General features: G+C 38.8%; 1 long non-coding RNA gene across 1 annotated transcript in view; it reads left to right on the top strand.

The window, feature by feature from the left end:
* LOC129025439 (uncharacterized) overlaps positions 1-21,849 on the top strand; it is a 72,792-nt gene that overhangs the window by 38,909 nt on the left and 12,034 nt on the right. Inside the window, exon 3 of the long non-coding RNA XR_008497213.1 lies at positions 4,019-4,111. This is a non-coding gene — a long non-coding RNA (uncharacterized LOC129025439). The remainder of the gene's footprint in view (positions 1-4,018; positions 4,112-21,849) is intronic.

The following is a 21,849-nucleotide window of genomic DNA, read 5'->3' as shown; positions in this document are numbered from 1 at the left end:
ATTGTAGCCAAGCAATTAAATTTTTTATTACTGAAGTTTGATCGTCTCCCTCTTGCCACCACCTCTCCCCAAATAGCAATTCTCTTGTCTTCCCATCGAAGTGAGCCCTGCTATAACTTTAAGAGCATGAAAGAAAACGTTGGGAGGAGGTCAGTGTGCAGGGCACCCAGCAGGTTTGATGTGTCAGTGGATAAATGATGGGATCACATCTGGAACAGTTTGGTGAATAAATAAAATGTGAAACCTCATATATCACTGCCCACCTTCCAATCTGTAAGGGAAAGAGCAAATAAATTCTCTAATGACCTTGTAAAGCACATAAAAGATATTGAATAAACTCTAGAAATTTTGTGGCAACAGCGTCCATATTAAATAACAAATTTTAGAGTGAGAAAATACTTGAAATACAGGATGAGTCTTCCTCATAACATGCCGTTTTATTTTATGTGTTATTTATTAGTCCACATTTACATAGCTCCAAATAATATAATTTAGATTATAACTCAGTTTTACAGAAACACTTTTCCTTCAGATAAATTCCCAGAGGAGTTTTATATTTATACCTAGAAAATAGTTGTTCTCTATTTTTATGGCATTGCCTGCCACAAGATTCTGCCATCTCCAGCCATCATTAGTTTACGCATTTTTTCCCGTGGCATTCACTTTAGGAAATCTTGGGGACAACACAGGTACAGGGAATTCTATCTGCCAGATATTAATCAGAATTGGGGTGCAGCTGAGTGCTCCTTGGGACAGGTTTAGGAGGAAGAGGAGGCCAGAAGTGACTTGTCTTGGATCTGTCAAGGTTCTATCACACATATTATTTACTTTCAGGGGTCATCTATGTACATTTCATATTAAGGAGCAATTGACAAGCAGGTGGTATCCTGGCCACTGCCCTTGGAGGACTGGATTCTTGTCTCAGTTCTCTCTCTAACTTTCTGTGTGATCTCAGACAAGCCTCTTCTCTCCCTCTACTTCCTCATCTGAAAAATACATAAGGAGCGCTCCAAAGGCCCTCCCACCTCTGGCATTTCTTGAGTCTCTGATTTGTCAGGGTGAACAGGAAGCAGCTGACTGACCAACAGGTGAGTGTGATCATGGTACTGAGAGACACAGTCAAGTGAAACCCTTCCCCAATTCCTTTGATGATTATAAAAGAGAAGAGAAGCTTTTTATAGCCAAATCTTGAGCTTTGCAGTTGTTTTTAAAAAGTCACATCTTCAGTCAGCTCTGTGGGCAGATGTAGCAATTCAGAGCAACGGCCACAGTTCAATCCATGTGATGCATCGTTAATGAAGGCAGGGTTGCTTTGGAGGGTCTGACCAAACTTTACAAGAGTTCAACCAGTATTGTATCATGCCAGGTCTGAAAATAGGGGAGCCAGCTGCCTCCCTGTCTCATTCCTCATGTGATACCTTGGGGCCACTTCTCTTGCAGTTAAATAAGCCTGATTGAGGCTGACCATTCCAGAAGCCTGGTTCAGGCCCTTGGAGAATAACACAGTTTGTTCACTTTTCCTATCTTATTTCATTCCTCTCTGTCCAACCAGGATGACTGATCCACAGGAAAGCTGCTGGCTTCTGGGTCTCCTCACTGTTGCTGTAGAAGGACTTCATATTGTGATAATGAGGCTCATGGTCATAGCTCTTAGTGACCTTCTCTTTTGCATGTATTGACAATATCTGCAAATACTTAGTTAAGGATGCAATTAGGCAGTTGTTTCCCCAAATGAGAAACGGTCAGCTAGCTCTCATAATTGCTCCAGCAGTTGAGTATTTACAGGTATATTCTGGCCATCTCTAGCATCAGACTGCCTTGGGAATCACAGTTAACTCCAGAGAGAAAGTTTAACAGGGACCTTTAAATGATATGTCCCTTAATTACTTTGTTGCTCATTTTATGTGCTCCTAAGTGAGAAATTCTTAGAATTACTTCAGCCCATTTTTCCCTTCTGTGATCCCAGCGATTGTGTGTTCCAGAACTTTTGGAGTGGGGACATACACTCTGTTGCTAGTTGGTGAGTTTGTGATCTGGGTATGAAAAGCCAGCTCTCTGCCTTCCAAAAGCATTTGTAGTGGGGGCAAGATCTTTCTTTGTCCCTCAGCTGTTCTTGGCTCATTACGATCTTTCTTCTGTGTTTAGTTAGGAAAGGGGGTAAAGTTGAAATCCAATCATGGGAAGAACTGATTTCAGGTCCATTTTGGGGCATGTCATTAGACACACATTTGGAGATTTAGAAGAGAATGTCATTTATTGGTGAGACAGGATTTTGCTGTTGTCCTCCCACCTAGAGGTTAACCTTGTCTGAATGAGAGCACTGTTTACTATGTGGCAGGTAGTCTTAACCTGTATTGGTACCCTGGCCCCTTTGGTGGTCTTGGTGAATCCTATAGGCCCATATCAGAAAATGGTATTTAAATGAATATAATAAAATAAATGAGGTTACAAAAGACACAAATAATATTGAAATATAGCTATAAAATGTTTTTACAAACAAATTTGTAATACAGTAACATATGTACTCCTTGCTATGAACAAGTACTACAATTTTAGAGTAGTGAGTATAAATGACATTTTGAGATATGTTCAACAACTCTAATTTAGATATAGATTTGCAAATATCTGTAATTTATCTTGATAACATGTCAAAAGTACTGCTAATACCGCTGTGGTTTATTACCTATATTCGTTAATTAGGGGAAATTCTAAATCTACTTAGAAGTTGGTGAAATTAACAACATAACTTTTTTCCAATCCAAGTTCACAGTTTGCAGGTCAAGAACCCCTGCTAGAAGAGGACAGGCCCTGAGCCAGATGGCAGGAGCCTAGGCTGCTAGTTCCCTCCTTTTTCTCTTCTGAGCAGTGTGGTCTTATGGAGGAGAGCTGCTCCCCCAGGGAACATCCCTCCTGTACCTGCAAACTTTCATTCTTGTTCCAGCTCTGCCAATCATTTTCTATGTGACTGAGGTCAAATCACTTATTCAATTTGAACTTCAGTTTCCTCAATTGTGGAAAGAGATGGGTGGGTTAGATAATTTCTTGAGATCCCTTCCAGTTGTAATATTTTGTAATATTTCTGATTCTTTGGCACCATTGAAAAATCTCAGTCATACCAATTCTGGGAAAAGCAGATAATCTGGCATTCCGTGGTTTTGGGTTAAAAGCACAGCTTTTCTAGTTACTAACTTGTGATCTTGGGCCAATTACTTGACCTGCCTCAGCCTTAGTTTCCTTATCCATAAATTGGGTGAAATAATAATATCTACTTCATGGAGTTAATGTGAAGAAGCATCAACCAGAGAAGGTTTTAATTGGTTTATGTATTTCTCATCTGGTCCATAAAGGACTTGAGAGGGCTTGATGATGCATACCCAGTCCAGCATGTGACTCATAGTAGGTCCTCAAAAAATGACTGGGATGATCATTAGACAGTGATGTCCCATTTTTTTGCTTTAATTAGTTCCTTCAGAGCTGGTGTCATGAATCAGGCTGCCACTGAGAAGAGGTACCATACATTGGTTCTAATCACCACCATCCACCTGTGTTAACAGCCTTGTTTTCACAAGTGAAAAACCGAGGCTCCAAAGTTCAAAGATTCACCTCTCTCTCTCTCTCTCTTCATCTCTCCTTCTCACCAGAATAGGCACTCTGGCATTTTCCTTTAGTATCTTAACTTCATGATAAAATGTCAAAGCTAAATTTATTCTCTTCATTTGTGTTAAAAGCATCACAAAGAGTTAATATTTTGGAAAAGCAAAAAATGTAAGTTAGCAGACAGCAGAATTTTCAGCTTCCTCATGGCTTCCTTTTTCAGGTAAAATGTGGAACTGGCTATCAAATGAGATAAATGGGGGCTTGATTCATGAAATTATTATTGAAGACATCACGAAAATTTAGCAATTATTTTTAAAATTTAAAAAAATGCTCTCTAAGATCATGATAGTTGTTAATGTGCTTCCTCATTTCCAGATCCTGGTGTCAGGAGTGCCCATTTGTTTTCTTTTGTTTTGTACAGCATACAAATTTGAAGAAAATGCAAATACCCAATGAGGAAATTTGGATTCAGCTAATGTAATGCCTACCTAGGAAGACCAAAAACCTAAATGGGGTGAGTAATTTTCATATCTTGTTGGTTTTTAAAATCCTCAGGAGCACTACTTCCATTGCAGAATGGGCTGTTTACTGGAGACCTATGGCTAGCCTAGCACTGGGAGCCCTGGGCCAGTTTGCACATTGCCTATCTTCCTAAGTAGATTGCTAAGGTTCACATCTTATAGGTCCTCCTTCACACCCCCTCAGCCCAGGAGAAAGACCCGTCTGACCTTAGACCTTAGGATGACTGTCACCATCACCATTATTGACCATTGCTGGACCATTAGCTGGACCATCCCCATCCTATCTAAGTCCTTCTTTCTCCTAGAAGCATGTAAGTTTACTATTTGGCAGAAAAAAAAATGGCATCTTCTGGGGCTTCTGGGCTGTCAACACAAGAGGAATGTGTTTCATACATATGGCAGCAGGAGACATTGATAGAAATATGACCTATCACATAAAGTCTGTTTCACTTTTTAAAAAAAATATGGCTAGAGAAGGAGAAGGATTCTGCTCATGAGAACCTTCCCTGTTATGTTCTATTACAGTGGAAACATTGTCTTGGTCAGAGGCCTGTTTCTAAAACATTCCCAGGATTTTACATTTTGAAACCAAAAAAAGGAAAGAAAGTTTTCTGTTATAGTCTGCCAAGGCAAATACAGGGCCAGTCCCCCAGAAACTAGAAATCACAAGATCATGCAGACGGTCTCAAGGGGGTCATCACAGGCCCTGAATGGAAAACGATTGTTCATGCAGAATGTGAGAATATGAAAAGCAAATGTGGTACCTTCCCCCAATGCCTGCTGACCTTGATTGGGATGATTTATTAAAGCATCAGGCAGAGAAAGACAAAATCGCCTTTAAGGACTGGCTAATTTCATGTTTTAGTTGCTGGTAAATATGTTAGTCCTAGATAAATGTACTCATCGCGTGCTACAAAGCTTTCTTCTGTGGAGGAAGAAACACCAGTCCTTGAAAATACTCAGTAGACTTACATGGCAAGTCCACTGTTGCTGTCTGTATCTGAGTGTCTGAAGTGTCTGAGAAAGTCCCCACAGTGTAAGGCTCCTTTTGAAATGATTTTGAGGAAATCTTGCTTGAGAGGACATGCTCAAGTAGCTGTCATCATCTACATAGGGGCCAGGCAGAAAGGCATCCCTTTTCTGCCACCCAAAGCAATTGGGCTATTCAACTAATCCTCATGCCCCCAGCCCCACATCCGCTTGTAAGTCTCTGGCTAAAGTCATTTTCAGAAAGTTTTGCATGGTGGATTGAGAAGGGAAGGCTGCAGGACTGCCACGATCGCCTTGTTGATGGGAGTCATTGTTATTCTTGCTTATGACAGGCTTTTTATAATCTACTTCGCTCACCTCAAAAGGCACATTCTTCCTTATCGGTTCTAAAACAGTAATATGTGTCTACTGGGTCAGCCCAATGACTTTCTCAGCCTCTCTTTTTGGACATGAGTACTGTATGAGTCTAGGGTTGCCAGACAATTGTGTAGGTTGTGTACCGTACAGCCCTAGGGGATGCCCCTCACTTAGTAGGTGGAAAAGATTTGTATATTTCTTACAGAAGTTGTCTAACTAAAGTAAGTAAAGTGTCTAGAGGGAGGGGCACTTCTTCTTTTATTTTCACAAAGGCTAACAGCAGCCTTGGGATGGGACATCTTCTGAAATTAAACTGTGTACTCTGAGATTCCCATCTGACTATACAACATTAGAATGAAAAGGGTTTAGCAGAGAAAACAGAGACCCAAGGGGAAGAAGGAACTTGCTTAAGGTTGCACAGCAAGCCAGAGGCAGAGCTGAAGTTAGAACCCTAACCTGTCTTCCTGTCCTTCATCCTTTCCACTGCAGCCATTTTGTACCTCTCACCTGTGCCTATATTGCAGCCATTCTGTTTGGTTGGTATATGCCAGGTAAATGCATATCATAAGTTTGGCCCCAAATGAGCCCATTTCATTCAAGTATTCCAGGATTCAGCCAACATTCTTTCTATATCTTCTGTAATTCGATAAACATTTATACAGTTTTATACTATAAACTATGAAGTGCAGGTTTTTCTTAGAAAATTTTCTCCCAGGCTTGGTTCTTACAAAATGAGGATTCCCCAATCATGCAGGCTGTTGTCCTCTGGCAGTTAGCCCATCAACCACAGAACAGCTCTTCTCCTGTGACTTCTGTGCTCAAACATGATATATATATCTCCCCATTGACTATGGGCTAAAGTCCATTTTCTTCTGCTTGGCAAATACGACCCTCTGTGATCTGGCCACTGTCTACCTTCCATTCTCATCTCACAGCCCAAGTACGTATCTCTGACAGTGGTCACCCTGCCTGCCCGCTGTCCACCGAACATCTTCCATTCTTTCCCGGTTCCACGACTTTGCTGTAGCTACTCTATTTCCCAGAAACACACTTCCTCAGCCTTCTTTGTCTGCTAAAGCATTACCGGACCTCCAAGGCCAAACTCCCATCCTTTTGTCTCCATGGAGTCTTCCTCTTTCTTCCTCTTTGACATGACTACCTGCCCCATTCACTAAGAGCACTCTACATCTCTCTTGGATTATTAATTACATCTGGATTGTTTGTGTGCCTGTCTATGCTCCCAGTAGCCTAGACAGAGGGCTCAAACAGGGACGGGGGACCATGCTGTCTTGTTAACTACTTTTAGAACAAAGCTTTCTACAGACTATGCACTCAGTAAATGGTGAATGAACTAAAAGTAATTGGTTCGTTTGCTTGCATCTATTTATTATTTTATTCAAAATAACTTATCAAGTGCCTACTGTATGCCAGACACTAGGGAGTTAGCAAGGACGAAGAAAGCTGTAGTACCTGGTTCATTTGAGCTTACAGATTATGCAGAGACGGGAAAGTAAACAGTTACTAAAGAGTGTGGCCAGTGTTACTACAGAATATACACAGAATGCCAAGGAGTGCATAAACATCTACTTCCAGGAAAAAGTGACATTTAAATTGAGACTCTAATGATGAATAGGAATTAGCTAGGTGAGGAAAGTGGGAAGGGAGAGTGTTGCAAGCAGAAGGAACAGGATGTAAGAAGGTTTGAAAATGAAAGAAAGCAAAACTCTTTCAAAGAACTGAGAGAGCAAGCTTTGAACCAGAACAACAGGCAGTGAGAAGACATGAAGCTGGCAAGAGGGAGGGGTCAGAAAATTCAGGGCCTTGTGAGCCATATCATAGAATCAGATTTTGTCCTAAAAGCAAAGGGGAACCTTTGAAGGGTCTTAAGCAGGGAAATGACACTGTCAAATTAGTCTGTGATTGCATTCACTCCCCATCACCTCTTCCATGTGTCACAGTGGAGGGAGTCTGGCTTTTCCCTGGGTTTATATGATGATTAGCATCTGTGTCCTCTGGGGCCACTTCCTGTTCCTGAAGTCAGTCACCATCTGTTTTTTTTTTTTGTTGTTGTTGTTGTTTGTTTGTTTGTTTGTTTTTTCCATTAAAAGGAGAGGCCATTTCTCTCCACTCCACCTGGTCTTTCCTAATGAGGTAGCTTTGAAGGAGCTTCTTCCCCCAGGGTTAGATTCTGATTTCTCTTGCTTTACCTAACTGCCTCTGCTCTCCTAGTCTTTCCTTCCTCCTGAGTGGTGTTTGGCTTTGGCCTCTTTTCCTTCTGATCATTTTTCCAACTCTGACCTGCCCCAGACCTGCCTCCTAGCAAGACCTCTCTGATGGCACTAATTTCATGTCCAGACTTTTTGTGACTGGAAGCCTGGGTGGCTTTGCTCTTTGTTCCCACATCAAATTAGACGATTTTAAATAGTAACCTCTTTGGGCAAGGACTTTTGCTTGTGATGCTTGAAAGCTGTGTTTACATCTATTCCGATTCCTAAATAATTGCTCCCAGCAATATGCATAGTAACTCACACAGTCACACTGAGAAATCATTGCCCAGGCCCTACTCTGTCTTTGTTTCCTGTCTTTGCAGGGTCACGAGCACAATTTATGGGCCCTTCAGTACTGTCCTTGTGGCAGAACAGCTCTGGCTCATGAAAGCCTTACTGGCAGCAAGCCTGATGTTGACCATTTACACACTCAGAAGAAAAACTTCTTAAGCCCTTAGAGACTTTGAGTTTAAATGTCCTGTTGATGTTCAAAAACTTACAAACCATTAAAAGATGCTCATTTTTGTTATCTATATAGTAAAATTTCACGAATAGATACACTACTCAGCAGTGAGGGAAATGATTTAATGCAGTTTGGTACATTTGGCACATCCACTTAACATAGTCTACAACCTTAAAAATGATGATAGTGGTGATATAGCAACAAGCAAGCAAGTCCATGATAAGAGCAAAGGGCAAGTTATGAGTTTATGTGTAAAACAATCGCAGCTGGGAAAGTTCTCGATGCTTAAGGACAAGAGTGGGAAGAGAATGTAAAAGACAAAAGTAATTATAACTAAAGTACCCAGTAAATCACAGTTATGAGGTACTTTTAAGTACATTATTTCATTTAATGCTTACAACAACCCTGGGTGGTTGGCATTATTGTCATGCTCATTCTGCAGGATGAGCATGAAGCTTAGTGAAGCTGAGCAGCTTCAGACCACATTGCTAGGGAGTGGCAAAATCAGGACTCAAAAACTGATTGTCTCTGATTATGAGATCCTGTTTGATTCATATAGCTAGTGAGACTGCAGGTACATTAGTCTGTTTTTGATTTCTATTAATGTTATAATGTTGTTATAAAAAGTAATGAATGATAAATGTATAAAAATAACTGGAATATGGAGATTCAGGATACCATTTAGCAAGGAAGTAACTTGCTAAAGTTACACACAAGGAGTGTAACTCAGCAAGAATGATTGTGAGAATATCTCGTAATCTTTGTTTTCCCCCTATTTTTTCCTCATATTTTTCTATAGTGATTAGAAGGATAGGAGAAAGAAAGAGAAAGAAAGGAAGAAAGAAAGAAAGAGAAAGAAAGAAAGAAAGAGGAAACAAGACAGAGGAAAGAAAGAAATGTGCAAGAACTTGTAGTGATTCCTATCCTTATTTACATATCCCCTTTCCAGATTCACCAGTTAGCAAGTAGGGATAGCTCTCCCACCTGTCTTCTGGTCCTGTCTTTCAGGTATTCTGCCCATTCTGCATTTTTCCTTTTTCCTAAGACTTATTCTACCCTGATAGCTGTGAGGACTCCACCAACCTCTGTGCTCCTAACACCACTACAGCCATGAAAATACTTTAAGAGTTGGGCCACGTAAGTCCTACAGGTGACTATTTCCAATTTTGGAGTACCTGCATTTTTTGATACAGGGCTTATTAAGTGCCAGGCCACATGCTGTAGTATGATATAAGTGTTGTAAAGCTTAATTTCACATGGCTCCTGTCCTGTAAAGGAGCATTAGGGCTGAGAAGTCATAGGCTCAAATCCAAGGTCAACACTGCCTGGCAATGTGACTTGCTTCAGATTATAAGGTGAGATAGTGATAGAGCTAGGCTAAAAAGCACCTCTCACATAAGTGATTTTTTAAAAACTAAAGCTTATCCTTTTTTAAATTTTAAAAGCATATTTACATATAAAACATGTATTTTAATGTAAACCATTCTAAAATTATCTATATGTTAATTTTCCTAAGTAAACACAATATCAAGTAGGAAAGAAGACTTTTTCCCATTTGACTCAGTGACATAGTCCTTTTTGCTCCTGCACTGAATGGCCTCAGATTGTATGGTTCTTCATCATCTCCTTGACTTCCAGCTGCAGTATGGGGTACAGATGCTAACTAAGCACAGAGTCTATGATTCAGATCGTCTTTCATTCAGAACTTAGTTCTGCAACATTATCACTGTGTATCTTTGGGAAATTGATCTAATCTCTGTCAGCCTCAAACTGCTCATCCCTTAAAAAGTGCAAGAAGAGAAAGAGAAAGGGGAGGAGAGCATCTTTGAAGAAATAATAGCTGAAAACTTTCTAAATCTGAGGAAGGAAGTGGACATCCAAATCCAAGAAGCTCAAAGGACCGCGACTATGGTGAACCCAAAGAGATCCACACTGAGACACAATATAATCAAACTGTCAAAAGACAAAGACAAAGAAAGAATCTTTAAAGCAGCAAAAGAAAAGCAACTTGTCATTTGCAGAGAAGCACCCATAAGATTGTCAGCAGATTCCTCGCAGAAATGTTACAGGCCAGAAGGGATTGGGATGATATATTTAAGGTGCAGAAATTAAAAAAAAAAAAACTTGCCAACCAAAAATACTAAATCTGACAAAAGTATTCTTCAAAATGAGGGAAAAAAAAAATCCTTTTCAGTTAAACAAAAGCTGAGGCAGGTTCACCATCAGACCTGCCTTATAAGAAATGCTAAAGGGAGTTGTACAAACTGAAACAAGAGGACACTAAACATCAACAAAAAAGCATGCAAAAATATAAAATTCTGTGAAGGTAAATAAATAGATCAGTACAGAATTCTATAATATTTTAATGATGGTACATAAATCACTGTTAATCCAGGTATATAATTTTAAAATATAAGAGCTTAAGCAATAAGTATAATTATAAAACTATGTTAATGAATACAAAATATAAAAAGATACAATTTGTAACACTGATAATGTAAAGTGGAGGGGAAAGGGTAAAGGAATAGACTTTTATGTGTAGTTGAAGTTAAATTGCTATTGGTTTAAAATAGATTATTATAATTGTAATATATTTTATGTAATCCCCATGTTAACCAAAAATAAAATATCTACAGGAGCTGGGTTGTCTATACTTATATCAGATAAAATAGACTAAGTCAAAAATTGTAATAACAAACAAAGACATTATATAATGATAAAAGTGTCAATTCACCAGGAAGATATAAGAATCACAAATTTGTACACACCTAACAGCAGAGTAGCCAAATATAAGAAGCAAAGGTTGGCAAAACTGATGAAAGAAATAGTAGTAATACAATAATACTATGAGATTTCAATAGCCCATTTTCAATAACAGATAGAACAAACACACAGAAGATCAATTAGGAAATAGAGGACTTGAACAACACTATAGACCAATTGGACCTAACAGACATATACAAGATGCTTTACTAAACAACAGCAGAATGCACATTATTTTCAAACAAACTTAGAACATTCTTTAGAATAGATCACATGTTAGGCCACAAAACAAGTTTTAACAAATGTAACAAAATGAAAATTATAACAAAGATGTTTTCTGACCACAATGGAATGAAAGTAGTAATCAACAGAAAAAGGAAAAAAACTGGAAAATTCAAAGATATGTGGAAACTAAACAATACGCTATTGAACAACCAATGGGTCAAAGAAGAAATCACAAGGAAAATAATAAAATATCTTGAGACAAATAAAAATACAACATACCAAAATTTTTATGGAATGCAGTAAAATAAGTAGTGGAAGGAAAATTTATAGTAATAAATGCCCACATTAAAAGAAGAAAGATATCAAATCAACAATCTAACTTCATATTTCAAGGAACTAGAAAAATAAACTGAAACTAAGCCCAGATTTAGTAGAAGGAAGAAAATAATAAATATTAGAGCAGAAATAAATGAAATAGAAAATAGAAAAAGTAAAAATAAAAATAAAAATAAAAGATCTACGAGTTGTGTTTTTTTTAAAGATCAAAAAATTTTGACAAACTTTTAACTATACCAAGAAAGAAAACAGAAGACTCAAATAACTAATATCAGAAATGAAAGAGGAGGACCAGAAAAATGGCAGATAGGAGACAGAACTAACGTAAATCTCCCACTTGGATGGACAGAAAAGCATGTGGAAACTCACATTGTGAACTTTTTGCTCCAAGAACAACCACAGGAATATACCAAGAAAAAGGCAAGAATTCACAGACCCTTTGAAAGTAGCAGCTGGCCACTGCAAACTCCACGAGACAGCCAAAAAACTATGAGTTCCCAACATATGAGAGGGGGAAATGTCTGCCTCTGAACACACATCGCTAGTGGGGAACCTAAAAAGCTAGATCATGGGAGAAGAATTTAACCTTATCTAGTGCTGAAATGGATTTAGGGAGTTGAACGATATATAAAAGATGAAGAGGGTAATTATATAATGACAAAAGGATTAGTCTAACAGGAAAATATCACAATCCTAAATATATTTGCACCTAACACTGGAGCTCCCAAATTTATAAAACCATTGCTACTAGACCTAAGAAATGAGATAGATGATAACACAATTACAGTGGGGGACTTCAATAATCCACTGACAGCACTAGACAGGTCATCAAGACAGAAAGTCAACAAATAAGCTATGGACTTAAACTATACCCTAGAACAAATGGACTGAACAGATATTTATAGAACATTCTACCCAACAACTGCAGAATATACATTCTTTTCATCAGTACATGGAACATTCTCTAAGAGAGACCATATGATAGACCACAAATCAAGTCTCAGTAAATTTAAGAAAAACAAAATTATATCAAATACTCTCTGAGACCACAGTGGAGTAAAACTGGAAATTAACTCTAAAAGGAACCCTCAAAACTATACAAATACATGGAAATTAAATAACCTGCTCCTGAGTTATCTTAGGGTAAACAATGAAATCAAGATGAAAATTTAAAAATTCTTTGAGCAGAATAATAGTGACACAACCTATCAAAACCTTTGTGATACAGCAAAAGCAGTACTAAGAGGAAAGTTCACAGCATTAAATGCCTACATCAAAAAGTCTGAAAGAACACAAATAGACAATCTAAAGTCGCACCTCAAGGAAGCAGAGAAAAAAGAACAAACCAATCCCAAACCCAACAGAGGAAAATAAATAACAAAGATCGGAGCAGAACTAAATTAAATTGAAACAAAAAATACAAAAGATAAATAAAAGAAAATCTGGTTCTTTGAAAAGATAAACAAAATTAATAGATCATTATTGAGATTAACCAAGAAAAGAAGAGAGAATATCCAAATTAGGTCAATTTGAAACAAAATGGGAGATATCACAAACGGTACCACAGAAATACAAAAGATCTTTCAAGGCGACTATGAACACCTTTATATGTACAAACTAGAAAACCTAGAGGAGATGAATAAATTCCTGGAGATAAAAACCATCCTAGGTTAAACCAGGAAGAAATAAAATCTCTGAACAGATGAATGATTGGTAGCGAGATTGAAACGGTAATAAAAAAAAATTGCCACCAAAAATGTCTATGACCAGGCAGATTCACAGCTGAATTCTGTCAGACATTCAAAACAGAATTGGTTCCAATACTACTGAAACTATTACAAAAGATAGAGAAAGAGAGAATACTCCCTAAATCATTCTGTGAAACTAGTATTATCCTAATACCCAAACCAGGAAAGGGCATAACAACAACAACAACAACAAAAAAAATGACAGACCAATATCCCTGATTAACATAGACACAAAAATCCTCCAAAAATTCTAACTGAATCCAACAGCATATCAAAAAGATAATCCACCATCACCAAGTGGGTTTCATACCAGGGATGCAGGATTGCACGTCAATAAATGTGATGCACGTCAATAAATGTGATACACCACATAAACAGAATTAAAAACAAAAATCAAGGGGCCAAGATGACCTACTAGGAAGAGCTGTCGTCGGAGGTTCCCACAAAGAGAAGAACAAAATGGCAAGTGAATCCTGCATCGTCAACAGAGGTATCCAGGTTCTCTCATTTGGACTGACTAGGTGGTTGGTGTGACTCATGAAGAGTGAGGAAAAGTAGAATGGTGTGACGGCCCACCTGGGAGCCACATGGGGCAAGGGGAACTCCCACCCTCAGCCAAGGGAGGCAGTGAGAGATCATGCTACCCTGTCTGGGAAACAACACTTTTCCCACAGATCTGTGCAACCTGTGGATCAGGAGATCCCCCTTGTGAGCCCACGCCACCAGGGCCTCTGATCTCCCTGGGACTGAGCCCCTGAGAGGAGGGGCAACCACATTCTCTGTGTATCAGCAGACTTAGTCTTTCCACCTGCTGGCTCCAAGGAATCCAGGCAGTCCAGATGAGTGAGATTCCCCCCAGCACAGTGCTCCCCCTCTACCAAGGAGTAACCAGAGTGCTTCGTTAAGCAGGTCCTGGATCCTGTGCCTCCTGACTGGGTGAGATCTCCCAACAGGGATCACCAGACACCTTATATGTAGGAGCGCTCCAACTGGCATCAGTTTGGTGCCCCTCAGTGACAAAGATTCCAGAGGAAGGATCAGGCAGCTGTTGTTGCTGTTCTGCAGCCTCCACTGGTGACACCTCCAGGTGCGGGAGGGACCCAGGAAAATAGGGTCTGGAGTGGAACCCCAGCAAACTGCAGCAGATCTATGGAAGAGTGGCCTGACTGTTAAAAGAAAAGCAAACAAACAGAAAGCAACAACAACAGCATGAACAAGAAAGTTCCCACAAAAACCCCATCCAAAGGTCAGCAGCCTCAAAGATCAAAGCTAGATAAACTCACAAAGATGATAAAGAATCAATGAAAAAACACTGAAAACTTAAAAAGCCAGAGTGGCTCAACTCCACCAAATGATCGCAACACCTCTCCAGCAAGGGCACAGAACTGGGCAGAGGCTGATATGGATGAGTTGATAGATGTAGGCTTCAGAAGGTGAGTAATAATGAACTTTGCTGAGCTAAAGGAACATGTTCTAACTCAACACAAAGAAGCTAAGAACCATGATAAAACATTACAGGAACTGTTAACCAGAATAACCAGTTAAGAAAGGAAGATAATGACCTGATGGAGCTGAAAAACGCAGGACAAGAACTTCACAATGCAACCACAAGTATCAATAGCTGAATAGACCAAACAGAGGAAAGAATTTGAGAGCTTGAAGACTATCTTGCTGAAATAAGACAGGTAGACAAGATTAGAGGAAAAATAATGAAAAGGAGTGAAGAAAACCTCCAAGAACTATGAGATTATGTAAAGAAAACTGAACCTGCAACTGATTGGGTACCTGAAAGAGATGGGGAGAATGGAACCAAGTTGGAAAATATACTTCAGGATATCATCCGGGAGAACTTCCCCAACCTAATAAGACAGGTCAACATTCAAATTCAGGAAATTCAGATAACTCCAGTTCTCTGAAAGATACTCCATGAGAAGATGAACCCTGAGGCACATAATCATCAAATTCTCCAAAGTCGAAATGAAGGAGAAAAATGTGAAGGGCAGCCAGAAAGAAAGGCCAGGTCACCTACAACAGGAAACCCATCAGACTAACAGTGGATCTCTCAGCAGAAACCCTACAAGCAAGAATAGATTGGATGCCAATATTCAACATTCTTAAACAAAAGGATTTCCAACTCAGAATTTCATATCTGGCCAAACTAAGCTTCATAAGTGAAGAAGTAAAATCCTTTTCAGACAAGCAAATGCTGAGGGAATATGTAACCACCAGGCCTGCCTTGCAAGAACTCCTGAAGGAGGCACTAAATATGGAAAGGAAAAACCACTACCAGCCACTAAAAAAACACACTGAAGTACAAAGACCAATGACACTATGAAGCAACTACATTGACAAGTCTGAAAAATAACCAGCTAGCATCATGATGACAGCATCAAATTCACACATAACAATATTAACCTTAAATGTAAATGTAAGTGGGCTAAATGCCCCAATTAAAAGACACAGAATGGTAACCTGGATAAAGAAGCACAATCCAATGGTATGCTCTCTTCAAGAGACCCATCTCACGTGCAAAGACGCACATAGGCTCAAAATAAAGAGATAGAGGAAAAGTTACCAAGCAAATGGAAATAAAAAAGCAGGGGTTGCAATCCTAGTTTCTGACAAAATAGACTTTAAATGAACAAAGATAAAAAAAGACAAAGAAGACCATTACATAATGGGAAAAGGTTCAACAAGAAGACCTAACTATCCCAAATATATATGCGCTATCCCAAATATATATTGATGGAACATACCTCAAAATAATAAGAGCCATTTATGACAGACCCACAGCCAGTATCATACTGAATGGGTAAAAGCAATGCCCTTGAAAACCAGCATGAGATAAGGATGCCCTCTTTCACCACTCCTATTCAACATAGTATTGGAAGTTCTGGCTTGGGCAATCACGCAAGAGAAAGAAACAAAGAATATTCAATAGGAAGAGAGAAAGTCAAATAACCTCTGTTTGTAGATGATATAATCCCTTTTTGTTATGTGTTTTATTATTATTATAATACTTTAAGTTCTAGGGTACATGTGCACAACGTGCAGGTTTGTTACATATGTATACATGTGCCATGTTGGTGTGCTGCACCCATTAACTCATCATTTACATTAGGCATTTCTCTTAATGCTGTCCCTCCCCCTCTCCCCCCATCCCATGACACACCCTGGTGTGTGATGTTCTCCTCCCTGTGTCCAAGTGTTCTTATTGTTCAATTCCCACCTATGAGTGAGAACATGTGGTGTCTGGTTTTCTGACCTTGCGATAGTTTGCTCAGAATGATGGTTTCCAGCTTCATCCGTGTCCCTACAAAGGAAATGAACTCATCCTTTTTTATAGCTGCATAGTATTCCATGGTGTATATGTGCCACATTTTCTTAATCCAGTCTATCATTGATGGACATTTGGGTTGGTTCCAAGTCTTTGCTATTGTGAATAGTGCTGCAATAAACATACGTGTGCATGTGTCTTTATAGCAGCATGATTTATAGTCCTTTGGGTATATATCCAGTAATGGGATGGCTGGATCAAATGGTATTTCTAGTTCTAGATCCTTGAGGAATCGCCACACTGTCTTCCACAATGATTGAACTAGCTTACACACCCACCAGCAGTGTAAAAGTGTTCCTATTTCTCCACATCCTCTCCAGCACCTGTTGTTTCCTGACTTTTTAATGATCGTCATTCTAACTGGTGTGAGATGGTATCTCATTGTGGTTTTGATTTGCATTTCTCTGATGGCCAGTGATGATGAGCATTTTTTCATGTGTCTGTTGTCTGCCTAAATGTCTTGTTTTGAGAAGTGTCTGTTCAAATCTTTGCCCACTTTTTGATGGGGTTGTTTGATTTTTTCTTGTAAATATGTTTCAGTTCTTTGTAGGATTCTGGATATTAGCCCTTTGTCAGATAGGTAGATTGCAAAAATTTTCTCCCATTCTGTAGGTTGGCTGTTCACACTGATGGTAGTTTCTTTTGCTGTGCAGAAGCTCTTTAATTAGATCCCATTTGTCAATTTTGGCTTTTGTTGCCATTGCTTTTGGTATTTTAGTTGTGAAGTCTTTGCCCATGCCTATGTCCTGAATGGTATTGCCTAAGTTTTCTTCTAGGGTTTTTATGGTTTTAAGTGTAACATTTAAGTCTTTAATCCATCTTGAATTATTTTTTGTATAAGGTGTAAGGAAGGGATCCAGTTTCAGCTTTCTACATATGGCTAGCCAGTTTTCACAGTACCATTTATTAAATAGGGAATCCTTTCCCCATTGCCTGTTTTTGTCAGGTTTATCAAAGATCAGATGGTTGTAGATGTGTGGTGTTATTTCTGAGGCCTCTGTTCTGTCCCATTGGTCTATATCTCTGTTTTGGTATCAGTACCATGCTGTTTTGGTGACTGTAGCCTTGTACTATAGTTTGAAGTCAGGTAACATGATACCTCCAGCTTTGTTCTTTTGGCTTAGGATTGTCTTGGCAATGTGGGCTCTTTTTTGGTTCCATGTGAACTTTAAAATAGTATTTTCCAATTCTGTGAAGAAAGTCATTGGTAGCTTGATGGGGATGGCATTGAATCTATAAATTACCTTTGGCAGTATGGCCATTTTCACGATATTGATTCTTCCTATCCATGAGCATGGAATGTTCTCCATTTGTTTGTGTCCTCTTTTATTTCCTTGAGCAGTGGTTTGTAGTTCTCCTTGAAGAGGTCCTTCACATCCCTTGTAAGTTGGATTCCTAGGTATTCTCTTTGAAGCAATTGTGAATGGGAGGTCACTCATGATTTGGCTCTCTGTTTGTCTATTATTGGTGTATAGGAATGCTTGTGATTTTTGCACATTGATTTTTTATCCTGAGACCTTGCTGAAGTTGTTTATCAGCTTAAGGAGATTTGGGGCTGAGATGATGGGGTTTTCTAAATATACAATCATGTCATCTGCAAACAGGGACAATTTGACTTCCTGTTTTCCTAATTGAATACCCTTTATTTCTTTCTCCTGCCTGATTGCCCTGGCCAGAACTTCCAACACTATGTTGAATAGGAGTGGTGAGAGAGGGCATCCCTGTCTTGTGCCAGTTTTCAAAGGGAATGCTTCCAGTTTTTGCCCATTCAATATGATATTGGCTGTGGGTTTGTCATAAATAGCTCTCAGTATTTTGAGATATGTTCCATCAATACCTAGTTTATTGAGAGTTTTTAGCATGAAGGGCTGTTGAATTTTGTTGAAGGCCTTTTCTGCATCTATTGAGATAATCATGTGGTTTTTGTCTTTGATTCTGTTTATGTGATGGATTACGTTTATTGATTTTAGTATGTTGAACCAGCCTTGCATCCCAGGGATGAAGCCCACTTGATCGTGGTGGATAAGCTTTTCGATGTGCTGCTGGATTCAGTTTGCCAGTATTTTTTTGAGGATTTTTGCATCGATGTTCATCAGGGATATTCGTCTAAAATTCTCTTTTTTGTTGTTGTGTCTCTGCCAGGATTTGGTATCAGGATGATGCTGGCCTCATAAAATAAATTAGAGAGGATTCTCTCTTTTTTTCTATTGATTGGAATAGTTTCAGAAGGAATGGTACCAGCTCCTCTGTGTACCTCTGGTAGAATTTGGCTGTGAATCCGTCTGGTCCTGGACTTTTTTTGGTTGGTAGGCCGTTAATTGTTGCCTCAGTTTCAGAGCCTATTATTGGTCTATTCAGGGATTCAACTTCTTCCTGGTTTAGTCTTGGGAGGGTATGTGTCCAGGAAGTTATCCATTTCTTCTAGATTTTCTAGTTTATTTGCATAGAAGTGTTTGTAGCATTCTCTGGTGGTAGTTTGTATTTCTGTGGGATCGGTGGTGATATCCCCTTTATCATTTTTTATTGCGTCTATTTGATCCTTCTCTCTTTTCTTCTTTATTAGTCTTGCTAGTGGTCTATTTATTTTGTTGATCTTTTCAAAAAACCAGCTCCTATATTCATTAATTTTTGAAGGTTTTTTTGTGTGTCTCTATCTCCTTCAGTTCTACTCTGATCTTAGTTATTTCTTGACTTCTGCTAGCTTTTGATTTTGTTTGCTCTTGCTTCTCTAGTTCTTTTAATTGTGATGTTAGGGAGTTGATTTTAGATCTTTCCTGCTGTCTCTTGTGGGCATTTAGTGCTATAAATTTCCTTCTACACGCTGCTTTAAATGTGTCCCAGATATTCTGATATGTTGTGTCTTTGGTTTCATTGGTTTCAAAGAGCATCTTTATTTCTGCCTTCATTTCGTTATTTACCCAGTAGTCATTCAGGAGCAGGTTGTTCAGTTTCCATGTAGTTGTGTGGTTTTGAGTGAGTTTCTTAATCCTGAGTTCTAGTTTGATTGCACTGTGGTCTGAGAGACTGTTGTGATTTCTGTTCTTTTACATTTGCTGAGGAGTACTTTACTTCCAACTATGTGGTCAATTTTGGAATAAGTGTGATGTGGTGCTAAGAAGAATGTATATTCTGTTGATTTGGGGTGGAGAGTTCTGTAGATGTCTATTAGGTCTGCTTGGTGCAGAGCTGAGTTCAATTCCTGATATCCTTCTTAACTTTCTGCCTCATTGATCTGTCTAATGTTGACAGTGGGGTGTTAATGTCTCCCATTATTATTGTGTGGGTGTCTAAGTTTCTTTGTAGGTCTCTAAGGACTTGTCTTATGAATCTGGGTGCTCCTGTATTGGGTGCATGTATATTTAGGATAGTTAGCTCTTCTTGTTGAATTGATCCCTTTACCATTATGTAATGGCCTTCTTTCTCTCTTTTGATCTTTGTTGGTTTAAAGTCTGTTTTATCAGAGACTAGGATTGCAACCTCTGCTTTTTTTTGTTTTCCATTTGCTTGGTAGATCTTCCTCCATCCCTTTACTTTGAGCCTATGTGTGTCTCAAACCCATGTGAGTGGGTCTCCTGAATACAGCACACTGATGGGTCTTGACTCTTTATCCAATTTGCCAGTCTTTGTCTTTTAATTGGAACATTTAGCCCATTTACATTTAAGGTTAATATTGTTATGTGTGAATTTGATCCTGTCATTATGATGTTAGCTGGTTATTTTGCTCATTAGTTGATGCAGTCTCTTCCTAGTCTCGATGGTCTTTACAATTTGGCATGTTTCTGCAGTGGCTGGTACCAGTTGTACCTTTCCATGTTTAGTGCATCCTTCAGGAACTCTTGTAAGGCAGGCTGGATGCACAAACTTCAGTAGCCAATTCGATCAAGTGGAAGAAAGGGTATCAGTGGTTGAAGATCAAATGAGTGAAGTGAAGCAGGAAGAGAAGTTTAGAGAAAAAAGAGTAAAAAGAAATTAACAAAGCCTCCAAGAAATATGGGACTATGTGAAAAGACCAAATCTACGTTTGATTGGTGTACCTGAAAGTGACAGGGAGAACAGAACCAAGTTGAAAAATATTCTTCAGGATATTATCCAGGATAACTTCCCCAACCTAGCAAGGCAGGTCAACATTCAAATTCGGAGAACACCACAAAGATACTCCTCGAGAAGAGCAACCCCAAGACACATAATTGTCAGATTCACCAAGGTTGAAATGAAGGAAAAAATGTTAAGGGCAGTCAGAGAGAAAGGTGGGGTTACCCACAAAAGGAAGCCCATCAGGATAACAGCGGATCTTTTGGCAGAAACTCTACAAGACATAATCCTATATCTAGAAAACCCCATCATCTCAGCCCAAAAGCTTCTTAAGCTGATAAGCAACTTGAGCTGTCTCAGGATGCAAAAATCAATGTGCAAAATTCAAAAGCATTCCTATACACCAACAATAGACAAGTAGAGAGCCAAATCATGAATGAACTCCCATTCATAATTGCTAAAAAGAGAATAAAATACCTAGGAATACAGCTAACAAAGGATGTGAAGGACCTCTTCAAGAACTACAAACCGCTGCTCAAGGAAATAAGAGAGGACACAAACAAAAGGAAAAACATTCCATGCTCATGGATAAGAAGAATCAATATCATGAAAATAGCCATACTGCCCAAAGTAAATTATAGATTCAATGCTGTACTCATTAAACTACCATTAACATACTTCACATAATTAGAAAAAAGTACTTTAAAATTCTTGTGGAACCAAAGAAGAGTGCACATAGCCAAGACAATCCTAAGGAAAAAGAACAAAGCTGGAGTCATCATGCTATCTGACTTCAAACTATATTATGAGGCTACAGTAATCAAAACAACATAATACTGGTACAAAAACAGACACATATACCAATGGAACAGGATAGAGATCTCAGAAATAACACCACACATATACAACCATCTGATTTTTTACAAACCTGACAAAAACAAGCAATGGGGAAGGAATTCCCAATTTAATAAATGCTGCTGGAAAAACTGGCTAGCCATATGCAGAAAATTTAAACTGGACATCTTCCTTATACCTTATACAAAAATTAACTCAACATGGATTAAAGACTTAAATGTAAAAGCCAAAAGTATAAAAACCCTAGAAGAAAATCTAGGCAATACCATTCAGGACATAGGCACAGGCAAAGATTTCATAACGAAAATGTCAAAAGCAATTGCAACAAAAGCAAAAATTGACAAACAGAATCTAATTA

Source organism: Pongo pygmaeus, chromosome X, assembly GCF_028885625.2.
Source record: "Pongo pygmaeus isolate AG05252 chromosome X, NHGRI_mPonPyg2-v2.0_pri, whole genome shotgun sequence".
Taxonomy (NCBI): domain Eukaryota; kingdom Metazoa; phylum Chordata; class Mammalia; order Primates; family Hominidae; genus Pongo; species Pongo pygmaeus.
Note: the sequence above shows the minus strand (reverse complement) of the source record. Positions and strands in the feature narration are given on the sequence as shown.